The sequence below is a fragment of the Triturus cristatus genome, chromosome 1_2 (assembly GCF_964204655.1).
Source record: "Triturus cristatus chromosome 1_2, aTriCri1.1, whole genome shotgun sequence".
In the NCBI taxonomy this organism is placed as follows: domain Eukaryota; kingdom Metazoa; phylum Chordata; class Amphibia; order Caudata; family Salamandridae; genus Triturus; species Triturus cristatus.
The window spans coordinates 1122884333-1122905941 of record NC_140580.1 but is presented as its reverse complement, the minus strand read 5'-3'; positions in this window follow the sequence as shown (position 1 = coordinate 1122905941).

The following is a 21609-nucleotide window of genomic DNA, read 5'->3' as shown; positions in this document are numbered from 1 at the left end:
TGTTGTACCTACGTACCGGATAACTCACCCTCAGTCTACAAAGCAATTGAACACCTCCACAGACTGTCCACAGAGGTCCATCAAGAGCAAGAAGAATGGTCACTGGGGAGTTGGTTTTGGGACACTATTAAAAGTTGGGGATGGAGGCTGTTTTCATTTATCCTCATACCAATTGTGATACTATGTGGATGTTGCTTGGGGATTCAGTGTCTGCCACCTTTATGTTCGCTTTTTATGAACTGCATCTGCCCTAAGACTTTGGACTTTGAAACAGAACGAATGAAAGCTCTGTATGAGGTGGAAGTTCGGAGTATTATGGGGATAGATCCGAACTAGGCAAGCTGGCGAGATATGTTAAAAGGGAGGACTGTGGAAATTTAGCTTGCAAACTGAACATTATCTGCGCCATCTTGCCTCTCCCCAGCGCCACGCACAGCGAATGCACGGCCGCCATTTTAGGCACCCCACTCTCTCCCCGCTCATTCTCGATCACCAGCGCTTTCCCCTGGCGCTGCGAACATCCCCCCGCACGCCGGCCGCCCCCGCTCATGGTCATGCCTCTCCTTTGATAACCCCCTTCCTCTGCGCCCCATTGTCCGAACTGGTCCCAGGCCATCACCTAGCCCTGCGGATGCAGTTTATTGCCCCTACTGTAAGGGAAACACCCCACATCAAAGGGATTACAGTAGATCAAAGCCCCTACCCCCTGAGACCCGACCGGTCACACACACCCCCGGGAATTGGCGGAATACCCTGCTGCGCGATAGCCATCTCCTACTGCGGGTAGGGTGGGAACTTCTACTGTAGCTATGTGTGGGATCGGATCTGAGCCGGGGCTTCAGGGAATGTTCTCTCATACATCAAGGGAATCTCAAGAATGTACTATGTGTAATAAAGCAATAAACCGGTGTATAAGAGACCAGGTCTCAGAGATGCAGTTAGAGCACCTCGTGACGATACCTTGCTGTCTGATCTGATGTGTTCTGCTCCGACGGAATAAAACTTTGTTTCCTGCCTTCCAGTCTCCGGCGCCTGCCTCTTTCATTGGTAAATTATCAAGTGGTATGAGAGGCGATTACCGCCGGGCAAATACTTGAAAGGTTATCGACTGAAACTGCCGCTACCATTTAACACTAAGAGACAGGTAAAACTCATGTTGAACTTGGCTTTTGGTGCTGTTGTGAAGAGCTAGTGTGGTGGTTCTCGGGCACATCATCAGTTGATGGATTGGTAAAGTGTTACAGGACATATAGAAACATCTTTGAAATTCCTTTCACTGGAAAAAAAACTAGTTGCAGGAGCAAATCTAAGTTATTAGAATTCATAAACAAGCGGATGTGGGAAAGAGGAGTTGAGGCATAAATCACACATTTTCACCAAAAATCAAGATATTGGTTGAATTCAAACAGGAGACATCCAGTGAAGACCAGCTCAGGTTGAAGTAGTAGCAAAATATTGTCAGAATATTCTCTGACATAAATACTGTGCCCTAAATATCATCTACATAAACTTATCTCTTTTTTGCGGTAACACTAGAACATCTGTCTCCAAAGAGATGATATTTTTGTAAATGATATTTAGAACACATTATTTATGTCTACAAACACATGTCCTTTATAGATTTAATAAAAGAAACCCTATATCCATTGGCACAATATTTTGGTTAGGAGTATTTAGGGCACAACATATATGTCAGATGATATTTCTGTATACAATGTTCTAACAAACACTCACCCAGGTCATAGTCCACATCTATTTTATGACAAAAGCTACGGGAAGTCTCTGCAGTTCTGGCTTTGTTGAGAGGGTTAGAAGGTGGCCAGTCAACTGATGCTTGCTCTTCTTTACCGATTTCTCATCCGTTCATCGATTTCATATCAATGCATCCTGGATACGTCTGACTGACCTACCTCATAGACCTTCTCACCATCAAAGAGGAGCCACTACATGTCCTTGGGAGGAGGCAAAGATTCCACCTTTGCAAGGAGTTCGGAGCCTTCTGGAGATGGATGTTGAGGACTTGATATGGACATGAACCGTGGAGGCAGAAATTTCTTCCAGTTTGGACTCCATGTTGATTGGGAGAAGGGCTAGCTTCTGCTGTGACAGGATTTGTTTTCATAGGGGGAGGTTCCAGAGTTTCAAGATCCAGTTAGCAGCATCTTTAAGTGAAGCGATGAGGCAGATTCATGTCTAATTGTCCCAGAAGTGCAGAGAGACATTGTCTCAGCAGTGTCTCATAGTCGGGGTCACGTGACTCTGCGTGTGCTGCTGCTGTAGCGCTGAACGAGTAAAATATGCCAGTAACAATAGTAAAAAAACAAAAAAGCAGATCTCAATATAATGAAAAAAGGAAGATACCAATGATAGAAACCTAGATCCATATACCCAAATATTGCCAAACAAGGCAGGAAACAAAAGTTTTTACTGTGACCAGTAAGTGCAGACATTTTAGCACATAATCCTGTTGCTTTGTCTTGTCATCCTCTCCTCCAGCCTTGGGACTTTACATGTGTGATGTCTTTACTTATATAATCATTTCTGTATGTGTTTAAGTGAGCATTGTGTTTCAAGGATGGCATTCAGCTATCGGTTTCTTTACGTCTACAAAGACCCTTTTTTATTTTTTATTTAATAGTTTTATATAGCGTCAACTAGACCCGAATCGGGTATCAGAGCGCTTTACATAGCACCAGTTATGTTACATGAGGACACACATTCATTTTTGTTTGGCACGGGGAGATTAAGTGATTTGCCCAGAATAACAGGATGTTGAGCATCGTTGCCGAGACTCGAACCCGGTTTCCCAGCTTCGAGGTCAACCTCTCTAGCCGTAAGGCTACATCCTCTCCACCCTTCTACTAAACCCAGTTTACTGACAGTGCTGTTGCATATTTGAAAAACGTTTACCGTGAGAGTAGGTGTGTAGAAAATAGACTGCATATCCCCACTACAAAATGTGTACTTGGGACATCAGTGGAAGCTGCAGGCACAGATCTCAATGCACCCCTAATTCATGAAGCGGTACACTGAAATCTACCTACGCCTGAAGCATTTCCCAGAACCCAGCATTATTACTGACCTGGCGCGGTGCTGCCACAGGAAAGGAGAAGGAGGCAGAAACATCACCTTTACTCCTCTGTGCATGAGATGGATGAGCGACAGAGGGCAGAATTACACATAGGGTGTAGATGTAAATCGAGGCATCGACACATATGGGTCTTCTAAGGCCGGTATATGTGAATGTGCGCCCACTTGGAATGTGAGTGCAGGGGCCAGAGCCTTCTGACATCATCAGGCCCAATCACCATAGCTACGTGGGCCAATGGGGGGAGTGGAAGGGGGGGGGGGGGCAGTTCATAAAAAAATCAGCAGAATGGACCTGCTGCTTTCTTATGCCTGGAGGGTCGTGGTGAAATCCCAAGAGCAGTACTGACGCCCCTGCCTGACCATGGTTGTGTTTTCATCACAGTCTGTAGGAGACAAATATTGCATACTATCAAAAGGAACCGCCTCCTATTGATGTACACATAGTTAAGTGACATATGTTGTAAGATAAGCAATCCTCGGAGGAAAGAGGTTATAGTGACACCAAGCATCCCCTGCCCCTCCGTCCTGACTCCAAGGCTGATCTTAGAATGACCCTGTGGTCCCCACCATCAGCCGCGCCATCAATGTCGCTAGAGGCTGCTATCCCCTGGATGCACCAGAGGAGGGCGCTGAGCTCAGATGTCACCTCCTCTGCATCCTTCCTGCCTCTACGCCATCTCTGCACCTCCCTCCCCCTCAGCTTTGTTTGTACCTGGCTCTCTCCCCGACTAAGCAGGTAATCATGAGGTGACACCGGAAGGTGAGCCATTAACATGATGGATTTGGTATGAAAAACAATTGGTCTGAAGTGTGTGGACGGGTGTCCTCGGTGCACCTTGGCCTTTTGTCCTGTCATATCAATATCCACAGAGGGCCTCATTACACGCCAGTGCTGCGCGGACCTGCGCGCCGCTGCCGGTGCCTACAGGTCAGCTCTCTGCTCTTGGTGCCGTCTGTTCAGCCCCACCACCACAGTGTGAGGGTACTCAATCTGGGGCCGGTGCTTCTGAAGAACAAGACTTAGTAAAGTAGTGTATTAAGGCCTGGGTGACTTGAGGGGGGTCATGCCACCCAGGCATCTGCAACCTAGAACCGCCCCACCTCCCCTGATCTTGTCTCCATCAGACTCTGGTGCTGGTCAAATTCCATAGCCTGCAGAATAAAATGTAGGTTCAGACCTACTGCATCCCCATTTTTAGGTCTGGCTATAGACAGCATCCGTTTTATCACATACACTTTGTTTCCAATTCTTTAAAACATCCATACAGTGGGCGCCTAGAAGTATCACTCTCTCCCCACATGACGCTAGCTGTTGGGTGGATCATTCCACCTCAATGTATTGCTTACTATGCGGTTCTATTTTGAATATAAAAAAATACATATTATAATCCTACCTTCAATTCTTTATCTCATATACATAGCATACAGAAAGCAACCCTTTTTGTAACCAGGCCCACTTCCTACTATTGCTTTCACCATTACCTCTTCCACTATTGACACCACCACCAGCATTACCACTACACCCACTAGCACAGTTACCACTACCGCCATTACCACCACAGTTAACACCGTCATGATCACCACTACCATACTCTACAATAGACAACAAACAGCAGCACCACCATTATCACCGTCACTACTACTACCACCAGCATCGCTATCAAGATTACCACTACCATTACCATACCATTAACATTACCACCCCTAGCATTACCAACACCACCACCGACATAATTATCACCGCCTATGATCCCACCAGGATTTGCGCCTGCGCGCGCACAGCCTTCGCCTAGCGCCCAGAGATTTTCTAGTGAGCGTTCGAGGCAGTAGGAGAGAGCCTGCCTTTTGCTAGCGGCTCATCTTTTAAAATGTCGACCACATAAAAGGGAGGGTCTCTCTTGACGCGCAAGAGGAAGACAAAGCGAGCCAGCTAGGGAGAGGATCAGAGGAGTCGCACTCCTGTGGTGGGAGAAAGCTGCACAATAGCCTGGGCATGCAGAGCCCAAAGGGGGGGCTACCGAGGGACCAAGCAGGTGGCCTTCATACACACCAGCTGTTTCACAATTAACCTTGGGTGGGAGCTGTACAGGGGGCTTTAGCAGTGTCTGCCTCCTGCCTAACACCTGAGTGGCATCTAGAACAATATGTCCTGTTTGTAGAAGACATTAAAAGGGCCAGAGCTGTGAAGTGGCAGCATGTATTCACAGGGCTGTGGGCAAGAAGGAGTTGCAGTGCATCATTCATCCTTCACAAAGAAAGTACATCACCTGGAAATTATATGGTACAGTATTTATGAAGCGCATCCAAACCTCGGAGAGACACAGAAGCACTTAGATGCTGCCGAGGAATATAAACAGCTTCACTGAATGGGAGGGACTGAGCAAAGTGCTTAATGTAGCCCATGGCCAGGGCCACTGGAATGATATGACAGGAGAGGGATAAATTATGCGGTAGGGTTATCTAAATTATGCGACATGAAAACACAAATTATGTGTTTGTTTTTAATCTCACAAAGTGGTTAATTTATAGACGTTTTCAAGCTAAAAGTACAGTATCAAGCTACACCATGAAACGTAATGTTAGAACTATAAATCTTGCGACCCTTTTACCTCAACCATTTTTGTTTCATTGACCTTATATCTTTTTTTATTTATAGCTTAAGTAATACCCCTTCATATGATGGAGTTGAGGTGAAAGGGTGCTTAATGTTACTTCTACTCCCTCTGGCATTTTGGCAAGGTCCTGTATTAAATCGAGTGAGTTAACTGCCAGTGAGTTTCTGGAAACAACAACAGCTTGAGCACACCTCACCCACCCATGGTAAACAGCGGAAGGTGTTAGACTATTAATATATTGAAAAGAAAGCACAATTGTGTGACTTCAGGAATCTTTGGAATCAATTTTCCACCACTGGGATGTGTTTTGAAAACTACTATGCAGCCCAGACGTGGATCTTGACGTCGTGGGTACTACTCCCTATCAAGGGGGTCCTGTGCATATCATTTATTGACGGGTTGCATTGCACAGGTTGATGGCCGCAGGATTCTGATTGCTTCCATACCTCTTATTCTACAGAGAAGTAGAGACGTACCTGTCTTATCACAAATCAACCGCATCATTTTACTGGACAACCATACTTTTTTGTCCATTGAGTAGTATGCTGCGCATTTGTTTGCCCCGAGGAAGTATTATTCAAGACAAAACACGTGTTGGCTGTACTGGACATACCTGGACAACTACTATGTTCATGATTACAGGTTGATATTGTTATCCTGTATTAGGGATAGATCCATTTTATACTGTCTATGGGATCATCATACATAGCATTTATTTGTGTGTCCTATTGAATGCCTTTGTACTACATATAGACTATGAAAACCTCATTTGTCATGCGTTTACAACTACAAGAATATTGACAATAAATCAGTCTTTCTTGCCATCGAATTAGGTTATGATTGGATTGACTGACACTTGGTTTGTGCTCCAGACACTTATTGAATATTGCATGAGTCGGTGCATCGAGGTGCACCTCTTTGCGGCATGGTTGCTGTCTATGGCGGCACACGACACCCTGTTTGGAGTAGCGGCCCGTCTCCTGCCAAAGTGGTGGGCGGGCCAGGACAGAGGAAGAAGGAGGGAGGTGGGGGGGGTAAAGGGATCAAAAACTAAAATAAATAAAAATAAAAAAACTTTCTGTAACGCTGCAGTCTCCCGCCGCATTGCGCTTTTCCTGATTCTGGGCACAGGCTCCCAGAACTCACTGCGGCCAATCCTGACGCTGCTGGAAAGCAGCATCAGGACTGGCCTGAGCGCCGGCAACTTGCGCTCCCAGGCAGACTGGGAGCCTGTGCCTGCTCTCTCCAGCACCAGCAACGCAGCTGGGGCTGGAGAGAGCTTCACTGCGCATGAGGGGTTTGGTCGGCCTGAGACGGCCGGCAAACACCTCATGCGCAGTGAAGGGAGTGCCTACCACTCTCCCACCACCAGTGTCATCCCCTGGACACGTCAGAGTCCTGGGAGCGGGGCCAGGGGATTAAAATAAAACGAGAATAAAATGGGTATAAAACCCGTTTTGTTATTGTTTGATTGGCTGGTGGTGGTGGGGGGGTGCTGCTCTTCCGCTCTAATGGAGCGGCCGCCGCCTCCTATTTGTTGTTCTTACTACTGGCCACACTTGTGGGAAGGTCATTGCGCTGGACATTCTCTTCTACTGCTACTATGTTTGTAATAGTTGCCTCATTGTAACCATGTTAGACCAAAGGTGAGTCCAAGTAGTGTTTTATCCGCTACAGCGACAGACAAGGTTGTTACTGTTTGTGTACTACACCTACTTAGCCATGGCAATTTGATCAAATCAAAAAGATGCATGAACAAAACTGTGCTGGGGTATGTCCTGGCAATATGTCATGATGCTTATTTATTCTGTTAAACATAGTTCAAAGATCTCACATAGTACTAACATACTAAGTAAAAATGGGAGCAGAGGAAACATAATAGTGATAGCCCGAGAGCACACAATTTAGCAAAATGGGAAGGCCTACATTTTTTGGTGTTGTGCGCCCACCACACTGTGATGGTCAACTTTTGAGAGTTTCTGCGAAGGTTCTTTTTACAGCACGTGGGGGCATATGTATCAAGCTAAATTGCAATCGCAAACTTTCAGCATTTGTGATCGCAATTTAGCTGTGTGCAATGTATAAAAAAAAAACCTCCGAAAAATAAGGAATCGCAAAATTTGCGATTCCCTATTTTGCGAATACATTTAAGGAATCGCAAATTGCGATTCCTTAAATGCAATGTAGGAAACATAGAAAAATTGCAATTTGGCATTAAGGAATTGCAAATTACCACCAACTTCAAGTTGGTGGTAATTTGCAATTTCTTTGAAAAATGCACTTTTGTGCATTTTTCAAAGTGCCATGTGGGGCACATACATGCCCTTGAGAATCGCAAAACTCTTTTTTGATACATATGCCCCGTGGTACCCAAATTGAGCCAATGTCAAAGAGCTCTTTCTGTTTGAGACAACTGAATAAAGATAGAACATTGAGATTTAGGCACCAACACTTTCAGTGGTTGCTCGCTGAATCTGTGGTTGATACTGTTGTTCATTGTTCATTCATTTCAATGTAATACTAGTTATTTGTTTCGTACTGCTACATCTTCATGGACGTGACGAAACTGGACCATGGCTCAGCCTGTACAGCCATCCATCTCTCTTCCAGTTAATGTTTGGACCCATATTTATAGCCTAAATCTATGTCTCCTTTTTTATTCTAGGCACTTGAGGTTGAATTCCCTGTCCAATTTCTTACATAGAATGCACCTTAATTTTCAAGTGATCTAATTAAATTGCTAGAATTGAAGAAGGCATACATGTTTTAATATAAATTATATGCTGTAGCATTTGTACAGTGATTGATAGCCCTCACAAGGCCCCAAAGAGTTTTCTGGATGTTCAAGTAAGTACATTTGTAGCAGTGCGGGACACCCGGCAGAGTGTTTGTTTGTATTGACCTGAATGTAGTATGTTAGGTACAACATAAACAAGCAGCGTGCCTGCTCTGATAGACAGCAACGAGGAAATAATATGTTATCAAAGGCACTAAAAAGTCACAACTGAGCCTTGTGATTGAAACAACCTCATACATCTCTGATAATTTTATGACTGAGAAAATATTGATTTATCCGAAAATATCTTTACTTACATTAATATAATAAATGCATAATAGTGAACAACTCCAGTCATATCCATTTGGATCACAAGCAGAAATGTAAAGTACGTGAATTTCAATATTCATAAACATAAACACTCTCTCTGGAAATCTCCTTCACACACCCCTCACACTAACAATCACACTCATACATCCCATTCATCTTACAAATACTGCATTCAGACAAAACAAGTTGAAATCAAGACAACTTTGGAGACCCAAAGACCAGTAACAAAAACTATACGTATCAAAGTTAAATGAATACAGGAATAGAATTCTCCAACCACCAATAATCAAATGTACATAGGTGATGTATAAACAGGTATGAATTACCTAAAAAAAAACAGTCAGATGTATATTGTTACACATTAAAGAAATTATTTAGCATATAGTGAATATGAAAATCAGCTAGTTCTGTTGTTTTTGTCAACCAACTTCCTGGGTCTCTGAGTTCAACTCTAGGTAATCTTTTATATATGTTAAACAATTTCTTTAATGTGTTTTTTTTCTTTAGGTAATTCATACCTGTTTATACATCACCTATGTACATTTGATTAATGGTGGTTTGAGAAATCTATTCCTATATTAATCTAGCTTTGATACTTATATTTTTCGTTGCTTGTCTTTGGGTCTCCAAAGTTGTTTTGATTTTAACTTGTTCAGTCTGAATGCAGTATTTGTAGGATGAATGGGATGTATGAGTGTGATTGATAGTGTGATGATGTGTGGGGTGCGAGCAGGAAATAGCTAGAGAGAGTGTTTATGTTTATGAATACTGAAATTCATGTACTTTACATTTCTGTTTGTGATCCAAATGGAAATGACTAGAGTTGTTCACTATTATGCATTTATTATATCAATGTAAGTAAAGATATTTTTAGATAAATTAATATTTTCTCAGACATAAAATTAACAGAGATGAATGAGTTTGTTTGAACCACATGCCCTCCTTTTTGTTGTTGGAAGTGTAGTACTTTTGGCGTCATAAATGAGGTTGAAGGCGTGCTCCGACTGCACTGCAGTTTAGTCTGTAGGAGCATTTATTCATGAAAGTGACTGTCAGTGAGAAATAGCCTCTTAGGTTGCTTATACCTGCTGTTACATCTTGTCACCTGCACCTGACAAACTGCTCAATAGAGAGCAGTTAGTTAGTTTTTGCTTTTTGGTGTTCTAGACAGATGTTGCTTATCCTTTTTCATTCCAGGAGGGGGTACCAGAGCTTGAGAGTTTCTGAAATTGAACAAGTAATGGAGTTACATCCTTTCTTCAATGGGTTCTACACTGGTAGATCGAATTTTGTTCCATTGTTCAAGTCGAAAGACCACAAGAGGTGACGAACCAGATAACAAATACATTTTAAGAAGTTTGCCTCTCGATGGCGACTGAATGGGTAATTGGAATCAAACCACAAATTGAGCACTTGGTAGCTCATACACAGCATTTTCTATCCTAGGGATTTGTTGCATGCTGGTGCACACAACCTTGACTGTGGTGCACAGACACTTCTTTGCCACACACAGAGGAACACAATTAGAGGGAACATTGATCACTACCATTACTACCACCATCATTACCACCACCAATATTACCCCACCAATATCACCACAACCATTACCACCACCACTGTTCCCATCACTACCACCAATCCCACCACCTCCATTACCAATACTATTACACCACCATTCCCACCACCTCCATTACCAATACTATTACACCACCATTCCCACCACTACCATTACCACAAGGGAATTACCAAGTGCATAATAGGGTGATTCTAGAGAATATTTATGTGTCCGTGAAAGGTGATTCCTTAATCAGTTGGTTTCATTAGAAGGATTTGTCATTGTAGCTTGATCCTAAAGAGGTTCCCTCAGTCAGATTGAAGGATGGGTGAGTTGCCAAGCAGGGTGTTTCAGAATGAAAAGTATGCACTTCTGTGAAAAAAACAACTATGAAAAGCAGTTTCCTGATGTTTTTAGGAAGCAGCTGGGACATTGGAAGAATTTTGTACATTTCATAAAGCTAAAGTCTGATGTGAGTCCCAAGGTTGGCAAAGTGAGGAATGTGCTTCTGATGTTTAAGGAGGCTATGAAAAAGGCAAACTCTTAAGTACTGGCGTGATACAGGAGATTGAGGCAGCTGAATGGGTTTCTCCGGTGGTTATGTCATGAATGGTGAGGTTCGGCTTTTTGTGGACTTGTGATAATTGAACAAGGCGGTGGTGGCAGATCATTACCCATTGCCGAGCATAACCGAGATGCTGTGTTGTGTGAAGGTGCGAAATCGTTCACCTCTTTGGACCTAACCTCTGCAAATCATCAGATATCGCTCCATCCCCAGTCGCAGGAGTTGACGTCTTTTATAATGCCGTTTGGCACATATAAATATGTGCATATGACTTTTGCTTTGATTTCTGCCTCTACTGTCTACCAGAGGGCAATGGAACAGGTGTTGGAAGGAATAAAGGTATGAAGATTTACAAGGACGATGTGTTGGTGTATGGGAAGACTTCAGGTGTGCATGATGCAGGCTTGGTGATATGTTGAAAAGACTAAGTGAGAGTGAACTTACCCTCAAACATGAAAAATGCAAGTTCGGGGGGTCGGGAATTGAGTATTTGGGTCATCTTATATCTGCAGAAGGGATTCCTCCCAAGGGACGTTTGGTGGATACTATTCAAAACATGTAATGTTCTAGTTCTAAAGAGGAGATGGTGAAATTGTTAGGGAGTGCAGAAATTTATGGCAAGTTTTTTTTTCTTTTACTGAGCTTTATATAGCGCAAACTTGACCCTAATCGGGTATCAGAGCGCTTTACATAGCACCAGTTGCAATACATGAGGACACATTCATTTTTGTTAGGCACAGGGAGATTGAGTGATTTGCCCAGAATCACAGGATGTTCAGCGTCGTTGCCGAGACTCGAACCCAGTTCTCCAGGTACGAGGTCCACCGCCCTAGCTGTTAGGCCAACTCCTCTCCCCAAGTTTATTTCTAATTTTGCTGAAAGCTGCAACAGCATGAGGAAGTTATTAAAGGAAGGCATAGAATTTGAATGGACTGAGGGATTATGAGAAGGAATGTGTGCAGGTGATGGAGCAAGGACTCGTAGAAAAGAGACTTGCTCAGAAGTTATCCTCTCTTTTAATTTACTAACAAGTTAATAAAGATTGTCCGTGTAAAACTAATGCGCACCACAAAAACACGCCGGTTAGTGAAGCTTGCTTATGTGTTTACTAACGTGGATAACATGAACGAAGGACTAAAACCGCTTTAAACGGGAAATCCTTACTGCTCATGGGTCAACTGCATCTACACAGTATGACGAGCTGTCGCTTGAAGGGAAATTCTTGTGCATGAGCAGACACTTTAAAAATGGAGTTTTGAACACTCGCGTGCTTGGCATATGCTTGGCTGAAACGAAGATGAGCTATTTTACTAACGCTAATACGGGAAAAGTATTAAGCAAATGGCAATAGGTTAGCGGTGCGTGGTATACAGTGAAACCATTTATCTGTGAAATTAATATTTGTCTTTCTGACTTTATTACTAGAGTGTATTTGGGCCTCTCATGTATGACTGAAGTAAGCTGAGTGAAGAGCGCATGACCACTGGAAGTTAGCGAAGAGTTCAACAAAGTGGACTTGTATACAGGATATTATAATAATGTAACAAATAAAAATAAATGCGTGTGTGAAATAAGAATTATGAATCAAAATTAAGGGGACAAGTTTACGAACAATAGTTGTATTGCTTTTGATGACATGTAAGCATGGTGTGATGATCTACCCCTCTTGCCTGACCAATCATATTGCGTATTTTTACGATATTGGAACTTTAGTGGGTGGAACATGAAGAACGAAAGGTATAACTAAGGTAGTTTTAGTTAGTTAGCGAGAGTCGTCGATGCTGAATTGCTGGGAGGGGTGGATGCTGTCCATGTAGCGGGAGATGCTGTTGATGTAAGAGATGCTGTGAGATGCTGATGAAGAGCCGAATGCAGAACTTGAAGCAGAACTTTCTATCCTAATTTAATTATGTTAGATCAGAAGATCGCGGAGGAATCTCGAGGCGGAAGAGAGTGTCAGAGAGGATGGTGCAATCGTCGGTATTCTAGAGAGGTCAACCATCCGGTCATGATTCCTGTCCCGAAGCCTTTGTCTCCTGATCTATCCCGGGGACCGTCACCAGCCCTTTGGCCAGGGGGTTGGTCTTCACACCATTCTTGGTAATTTTAAATTTCCGTGATTTAGCCGTATGTTCTTTTCTCCCTATCTTCTATTTTCCTTAGACATTTGTTCATTGAGTAAGTCCATGATATGTTTGATGGATGATATAATTCATTTTCTCTCCACTGAATGATGGTGAGTGCACTGTGAATTTGAGATGGTTCACATGCCCTTGAAATTTTGATAAAGATTTAAACTTTCCTGAGTCTGTGGTTATTTACTTCAAATTTTAATCAATAGTTGGAATGTTGTTCTTTTCACCATCAACTAGTTCAACTAATGGTCTATCGACCAGAGGAAATAACTTTTTGATCAGTGAAAGGGTTAGTTTGAGATGAATAGAGGTACCAAATAACTAATCCTGAATGTTATGAAATCTATAAACTTGACTCCAGCGGTTTACTCGATTTGTGTGTGAGTTCATGGGTCCAGGTGAGTATATGTTAGTAGAGTATCTGTTGTTGGCACACCACTGGATCACAGGTAAAGAATGGACTCTCCAGCACACCATATTTGTGACATTTCCAACCGGGTGCTAGGACTGTTCTGAGAACGGATGCTAGTGCTAAGGACCTAGGTGCGGTTTAGGAACAGGTCATTGAAGGCAAAGTGAACACTCTTTTGTTTTTGTCTAGATCATTGCGGGTCGTTGAACCCAATTATTCTGTTATTGAGAAGGAAGCTTTGGCGGCTTATTGGGCCACCAGCAGACATGAGAAGTTCTTATGGGGGAGTCCTTTTGAAATCAAAACTGATCATAAACCTTTGATGATTTTCTGCAAAAATGGTATTGATGCCATATCTAGCAGCATAAGAAGATGGGTGGTGGCCTTGCAGGAATTGACGTTCACAGTTCACTATGTGCCTGGTGTGAAGAACATAATAGCTGACTGTTGTTTAATGTTGTGAGTAGATGAGAATGGCAACTATTAGGGTGTTGAGTAGTGAGACGTTTATGATCACATGCATAGATATGTACTTGAGGTGGCCAGAGGTGAAAGTGATACACTCAGTAGAGACTTGAGATGTAATTTTGTTCTTAGAAGAATAATTTGATAGAGAGGGCTTTCCTGTTTCCTTGCTGACTGACAATGGGGTTCAGCTGGCCTCTAAGAGGATAGAAGAATGTTTAGCAGAGAGGGGCTTTCAGCATAGAAAGACAGCGCTGTATCATCCCTAAGCAAACAGTATGGTTGAGTGCTTCAACAAAAGTGGTTCAGAATTGTTTGCAGCAATCATTGGCCAACTTACTCAATTGGGTGGAAGAATTAAGGAGAAAAGTTTGTATGTATCGCTTAACCCCTCATTCATCTACGGGTGTGACTCCTTTCTTATTATTGTTCAGAAAGAGATTTTCCAACAATATCGTTAGTCTGGCATGGGTCAGCAAGTTTAATAACAAAAGAGGAAAAGAGGCCACTTTGGATGACAGAGTCAAATTTGAAAGTGATGGGTGCATGGAGAGAGAAAAAAATGGTGTGAAAGGATGCAAGAATGGCCATGAAAAACACTGATATTGAAATGGGCGATTGGGTCAAGATTAAAATCCCAAGGATAGCGGGGTTGCTGGATAAGTTCAGTCAACCAATAAGTTACTAAGCTCTTCCATAATGCTGTAAGGACAGACGATCATCACATTTGGAGTCTAAGTTGGGTTGCGTTGTGGAAGAAGGCTTCGAGGTTTGAGAAGAGTGCCAGGGAAGCTGGGGATAATGCTGTAGCCAGTAAGGCTGATATACAATGTGAAAAGAAAAGGAGCTCTTTCTCTGAGAAGAACAATATGGAGTTGCATAATAATGCTATGGCGGGCAAGGAGAATATGCAAATTGTGAAAAAAAAGTACCACCGATAGTAGATAATCAGACAAATTTTCCTCGAAGAGGAAGAGTGGGCGTGAGTAGAAGGCTGGCCTATTTACAAGATTTTGTGTGAACGTATTCTTTATTGGTAGTGTAATGTAATGTACATATTGCTTTATTTGGGGGCGAAGCATGTTGGGGTTTATCATGTTTTGTCTTTATTATGGGGAAGATGTGTGGCATGTGCTCTTAATAGAGTTGGAATGGTAGGCAGGGAACACTCCGGCTTGGAATGTGTATGCTGAAACACGAGCTGTTGGCTGGGAGCTGGAACCTAGCGGACCACTGGTGGATGAGGTCTCTGGAGTGTTCAACTTAATAAAGGATCTATCCTCATCTACAACTAGAGTTATTGTACTTCCTCACAGTTAACCTCTGTTGAAGAAAAAGAACAAAGTGCTTCTCCCTTGCTTTGGACAGAGTGGATAAAAAGCAAATGGGCTTGGCGTACATGTGTCTTTGGCATGCCAGTGGCACAACCTCTGCGCAGACATGGTCCACCTGAGTGTAAATGCAACCCACACCCTGCACATCTTGCTGAACTCTTGAAGACCACTGACTGGAAAAATTAAGGCAGTCCAATGGCACAATACGTGAGACAACAATGGGGAGGTCGAAACAGGTCAACAAAGAATAAAGAAAATGGGTATGGGTATGCATCAGTGAGGTGCTTACTTTCAGAAATACATTTTTGACCTCAAATGGAAGGGTCCACATTAAGTAAAGTTAATCTTTAAGAATATTAATGCATAGAATGTCAACTGCATAAAATATTGAGATCTCAGAGTGATGTGCCAACTGTCCTACAACACCAGGTCTGGAAGACATCACTAATGGCATCTGAAATTACATAACGTAAGACAACACTGTGCATGACAGCAGCATAAGTTATTGTATCTTCAGCTAACTATAACTGGTGAATTTCATTGTTTTTTTTGTTGGAAATGGGCAATAATTGGCCTCTGGGACCCCATTCACCTGGGACCCACTGTATTTTAAAAGGGGACGGTCCGCCCTCCCAAAGACTTTAAAAAGCCATGGCTACAGCCTATTGTGGCTCCAGAGACCCCATACATAGGGGCCTCCTTTTTAAAAAAGTGGGTGTCCCCAGTGCCACCTAGGGCACCCACCATGCAGACGTTGGGGGCAGCGGGAGGAGCCCCAGGGCTCGCAGCATGCAGGGAGATGGCATTGCTTGTGCTCGCAGGGAGCAGCTATTTATGCTGCTCCCTCCGGGTGGAAGCAATATCTTGATCTGTTTCCCTGCCCACATCTGTGCGGGCGGGGAAACAAATAAAAAGTCCGCTCCTAGGCAGCAAGAGCATTTTTAAAGCTCCTGCCCGCTCAGAGCAGACTTTGTGTTTGCTCCCATTTGCTGGAAGTTTAAAAAATGCTCTCGCCACGCGGGAGAAAACACAAGTCTCCCTGCCTGCACCAATGAGGGCAGGGAAACCGCTGTGCCCCGGGGGTGAGCTCCTCAGGACACAGCAAGTGAGCTGACCCCAGTGGGTGGGGGTCCACGTGGTCTCCTCCCCTTTAAAGTACACTGACAATCCTGGGGGATGAGGCTTTCAGACTTGGAGGAGGAGGAAGGTGACACTGTGAATCAACAGACCTTTTACTAACACCTACCAGTTTAAGTACATTGCCTAATTTGAAAGAGTTCCCTAGATCTCTGACATCATTTGCATTGCTCGAGGACCCAACATTTTTTACTAGACCAATAATCTTAGGTTTGCACGAAAAATGAAGCATTTTGTGGTCTCTTCTCAAATGGTGAAACACAGGAGTTATGGGCATTGAGGGAATTGCAGTGTATTCTAATGCAATGACTGCATAGTGCATTGCATAGCCCAGGATACCAAGTCTGAAAGATGCGCAGCACACAAAATCCTCCCTGGCTTTTAGTCTATCTAACACAATCTCTTCTTTTTTTCTTCTTTTGGCCGTTAACATTGATAAACCTTCACATCATGGTGATGTCAGATCAAGGTTTGCAAGGATTCTGCCCTGTCGGTTGACTGATCAATTAAAGGGACAACCAGACCAGAAACATTCATCTCCCTCCTTTTTGAATTAATTAGATAGGTTGGCAGAAAGTGTAAAGTTATAGAATAAAGATCTACCATCACTCTCTCGCCAGGTTCCTCCATTAACAATATGTACCCGCTCAATGTTTGGTAGATACAGCGCGTGGATCTGGGGATCTCATGCAGTAATCTGAGGACCCCGCAGCGGTTTGAAAGGAGTCCTTCCACCTCTCACTTCTCAAACCTATGGAGCTGAAACTAGTTACCAGACTTATTAATGAGAAAATAAAAATGCTCCTATTATTTCAATACTCCTGTATTCAAAAGGCAGTGTCACTCACTGGCGAATGAAATGGCAAACCATTCACCAAAAGGTGGTTTCATTTGCAAATAGAAACATTGCAAACCTTCAGTCTTGCGTAGTATTTCTTGCAAGTTTGCAGGAGTAAAAACACTGTAGCGTCGACATTGTGACGTTTTTGTTTGCTTTGAGAAGTTGTAGGTTATACATAGCATGTTCAGGTGCATGGTTGCTGTAGCTCTGTGCGTGTGGTCTTTTCCTAGCCTAGAGTGGTTGGATAGACCCTACCTCTGGTAGAGTGTCACTTTGATGTTGCCTGCCTAGACACCTGTTGTGTGAGTTCATGAGTTAGTCACTCGTTGACCATGTTCCGCAGAGGTCATCGGGCTTTGCTGGTGTAAGTCCCAGCTCGTCCCCAGTAGGGTTGGAGGATATCTTAGGTTCAGCCATAATTGCAATCTTATTTACCAGCGGAGAATCTTCTCAGACTGGGTAAGGGCAGTGATGGATGGCAGACGCCCTCCCCGCTCATCTGAGCGGAGGACACTCGCGCTCTGTCACTGATGAGACCGCAGCGGAAGCCGAGCTGCTTCTTCTGACCTGGGAGTGCCTAGCGCCGTCCAATCATCACTCACGCGCTCCTTATAGATGCAGGACAGGCCTTCAATCATCCCAGCACACAATCAAGAGCACAATTTGTCTTCTTTAGTTGAAACATGCAGCCAGCCCTCAAGCACTCAACCCCGAGAGCCTGTCAATAGGGATGAGTTGTTTGTCGAAGATGCCAGACCTCACACTTCCAGGTCTTTTGGTGAACCGTGTGTGTGCGAACAGACAGTGGCGGATCTGCAAATAGCCCAAAATGTTCCTGTGCAGAAGTATTGTAAGAGAAGCAGAGTTATGTCTGTCCCATAAAGAAACTGTCCCTGGGGAGGTGACAAATGCACTCAATACAAAACGGCCTCAGTTGCAATATCTTGCATCACATAATGTTGTGGTTTGGGCAGCAATAATACTTGCCCCACAGGGACAACCCCATGCGTGAGCTTGGGAAGCTTGCACACCTCACATATAAAGGAAATATACCAAGAAGTGTCAGGGAGAGTTTTTACAACAGGCTCTTACCATATGGGTGTGTGCGTGTTTCTGATGGTGTGTGTGAGTGTGTGTATGGGTGTGTGTGTGTGCGTGGGTGCGCACACGTGTGTGTCCATTATTTTCTTTGGCAGGGTGTTACTTCGAGAACCCAGACTAGCTGTCTACCCATGGTGGACAGAGCCTTCGAAAGAACTGGTTAATTCAGCAGTTCACATCCCTCCCCTCCTGCGCTGCCCATCTCCTGCTACTCCCCTGCACATTACCTTGAGTAGCAACCCGTCAATAGCAGTGCACTCTCTTGGGGGCATATTTACAAGGGATTTATCTCCGCTTTTTTGGCTAAAAAAGCGGAGATAAAATTATCACCCTATTTACAAGAGGGTGCTAACATGCATAATCGCATGTTAGCACCCTTTTACCCAACGCCTCCCTTTGCATCTCTAATGAGATGCAAAGTGGGCGTCACTGGGCGTACCCCAGATGAACAACCTTGTAAATATCGCTGATGTTCACATTGCGATATTTACAAGGCTGCCCCAGCATTTTAGCACACGTTAGTTTTGGGAGAAAACAGCTGTTTTCTCCAAAAACAAACATCTGCTAAAATGCAGACTTACCTATCCCCAGCATTTGGGTGGATTATGCTGATGCGACCCTGTGGGTCGTATCAGCAAGGTTATCGCCGTTTTGCAGGGAACATCGCTGGAAATCCAGCGATGTTCCCTGCAAAAGGGCGATAACCTCGCTATCTCTGGAATTTTTATCGCCCTGGAGAAACGCGATGTTAATAACGCGCTACCAGGACGATAAATTCCAGAGATAGCCTGCGATAATATTATTATCGCAAAGCACGGCCAGCTATAATTATCGCTGGCCGTTGATAATATGCCCCTTGGACCTCTCAGACATTCAACTCTATTTCCAGCTTTCATAATATCCCCTAGAAACCATCTCCCACAACCTAAGTATCCCTCCCCAAATCAGCATCGCCCCCTCCGCCCCCCTGGGGACTAAGGGCGTGATGAACACTGTCAGGACCGCAATGCACCTGCTTTCAGTTTGCAATGTCTCCTCCCACATCCTGGTGTATGCTCGAAGACAGAAACTATCAGTCAGTAGCGGCTCCTGGAGGGAGTCCTGCGGGCGGTGAGGCAGGGTGGGGGGTAGTAAACTCCGGCTCACGGCCGACCGGAGTAATGTAAATAAATTAATTAATTAAACGAATTTCATTGCGCGCGCTGTATGGCCATTTGGCGTTTTAGCTCGCGCAATGAAATTCGTTTTTTTAATTTACATTACTCCGGTATTGTCACCTATCACCATGCTACTCTGAATTTCTTATGTAAGTTTCTTCGCTCTATTGTAAAGCGCTCTGACACCTCTGGGTAAAGTACACGGTAAATAAAAATGCATAATTAAATAAATATATCCCTATCAAGGTTTCGAAGGGGAGGGGAACACCCCAAAGTTGGAAGAGGTGTAGAAGAAGGGATTATGATGTTCTCCGTTGAGAAAAAAAGCAAGTGTGCAAGTGCATTTCCACTTACCTTGTGCATTTCACGAGTCGGCATATGCATGTATATTCGCTCTTGCTAAAATGGAACTTTCTAAAGGTTTTCAGAGGTATGCCTGTACACGCCTGTGACTGTGGCACGCTTCTAGATGGACTTCTGGAAAGGTTTGTGGTTTTCTGTAAATCATAAATCTATAGCCCTGCACATGCAGCTTGACGGCTAAAGAAACCTGGCTTTACTTTCAGCATCGTTGTTGGCACTCTCATGAAAGAGGCCAAAGAAAGAAAGGGAGCGGTGGATTGAGTGCCCTTGTACTAGCCTGCCCAAAGTTAGGGTTATTTATCAGAGTAATAGCAAACATTGGCATAGCCAATAGGTCTCGCCTTTGGGACCTTATAAGTGTTTAGCTATGCAACAGTTGCATAAATAAATACTTATATGGTCCCAAAAGCAAGACCTATTGGCTATGCAAAGCGGCCATGCGGCCGCGAAAGTGATCGCAATCACGATCAAACATCAAAGCGGCCGCCAAAGTGAAAGTAATCGCGGTAAAGCGCGGTGCGCGCGCCCGCGCACATGCACTGTAGCTCTAGGCTGGCCTGGTAGCACTTTTTGGAGCCCTCTCAATAAGTCTCGCCAGACCAGCGCATGCGCTGGGTCAGGCGAGACCTAAAAAGGAACTTGTCCTTGGCCGACAGTCCTGGACCTGTGTGATGCTTGAATTGAAGACTTCTGAGCTGTCTACCAATACGTTGTCTCTCTCCAGCAGGGCTAGCTTGAAAATGGTAGGCTGCAAAAAGTCAGGCATCTAATCCCGTAGATTAACTCATAGGTTTGAAGTAGATTTTAGACATTTTGGCATTGATAACGAAGTCCTACTACTGTTGTAGATTTCCATGACCAGTCATAATTTGCTAAATTTAACCTAAGGTCCTGGTTACGAGTTGGGCGGTTAATTCTGACCGGTGCCTAAACAAACCCCTGTTTACACACATATTGTGTTCAATACCTAACCACTGAGTTGTTAGGTATTGAACAAATCCGATAATTATTGATACGTTAAATAACTCGAATATCAGTAAATTTCGGTAGGTCAAACCTGCCGAAATTTAAAGGGGAAAAACCATATGATAGTTACCGTATCATGCAGATTTTTTGCGTTAAACACCAAAATCTGCATGTTATTCCCTAACAAATCATAATAGGTGGTATTTATCACACTTAATAAATAACATACCTGTGTTATCAGAGCCTAGGTGTACTATCCGCGCAAGCAAAAGGTGTGTACATTCGTTTTTTACACGTACATTTCTAGTTTTTTTCTTGTTTCTCTACGATTCCTTTGAAACATGGATGGGGGTGGTTACTTCTTTTTAGTCCGGGAAAGGTTTCTCAGAGGTAAGTTTTTCTTGTGTGTGTGTCCAGGATGATAATCTACCGGCAAAATGCTTGTGAATTCGCACAGACTTACGAGTTGTGGATGGTTTTGCACTTTTCAGTCCTCCTTTCACTCCCACAGCTTCTAGGTTTCTGATGGTGAAAAATCTGCCACCCTAGTGCATTTCCACCCATCATAAATTCAACTTACAGTCAGAAAACTCCACACATCTTGCTTCTCCGACTCGCGATGCAGAATTTACTGCTGCAATGGCTTTTTCTTTAGCGGTGCAAGCAAGTTTGTGAATTGGGCGGTAAATTCCAATGCAAGCAATGAAGCAAATGAATGCGTCTGCACCCATGTTAGCACGTGCACAGATAAGGCACTGCGTCCATCT